The sequence below is a fragment of the Herpailurus yagouaroundi genome, unplaced genomic scaffold (assembly GCF_014898765.1).
Source record: "Herpailurus yagouaroundi ecotype Mexico unplaced genomic scaffold, PumYag 196, whole genome shotgun sequence".
NCBI lineage: Eukaryota > Metazoa > Chordata > Mammalia > Carnivora > Felidae > Herpailurus > Herpailurus yagouaroundi.
The window spans coordinates 3,185,551-3,186,164 of record NW_024412427.1 but is presented as its reverse complement, the minus strand read 5'-3'; positions in this window follow the sequence as shown (position 1 = coordinate 3,186,164).

The window sequence follows — 614 nt, the reverse complement described above, 5'->3', positions numbered from 1 at the left end:
CGTCCTCAGGACTTCAGCTTCTAGGCCATCTCTGTGGCCCTCCCTCTACTATCATTAAACGGGTCAGGGTCCTCTGCCTTCTCCCAGTTGTCTCAGACCTGGATCCTCTGGAGGCCGTGGGCCCACACACTTGGAGCTCCGTTACTGAGGTCACCGTCCTTGCCTCAGTTTCCTCATAGGTAAAGTGAGAGTTTAACAGCAGCAACTCCCAGACCTCCAATGGCAGTGACTCAGGATCAGTGGGACAAGGAGGGAAGCCATCCTAAGATCAGTTGCAGGCGCTGGGCCTGGTCCCCCGGGCAAGGCAGCACCCATCTTCGAAAGTGTTCCTGTCACCGCCTTCCTCCCCCGCCCCCACGCCCTAATTATTTAGGGTGGGCAGTGTCCCACTTCTGGGGAGGGGTGTCAACCGGGCTTCTCCCTCCCCTCGCCCTTGGTGGCGAAAGGCGGGACGGGAAAGGGCCGTCTGGACAGGCGCGCAGCCCTCCCGGACCCCCAGGGGTGCAGGGCCAGGCGAGGGACCCCGCGGCGGCCCGGCCCGAAGGAGGGGGCCCCCCTCCCCTGGGCCCGGGCCCCCGGCCCTCCGCGGCGCCTGAGGCCGGAACAATAGCGCG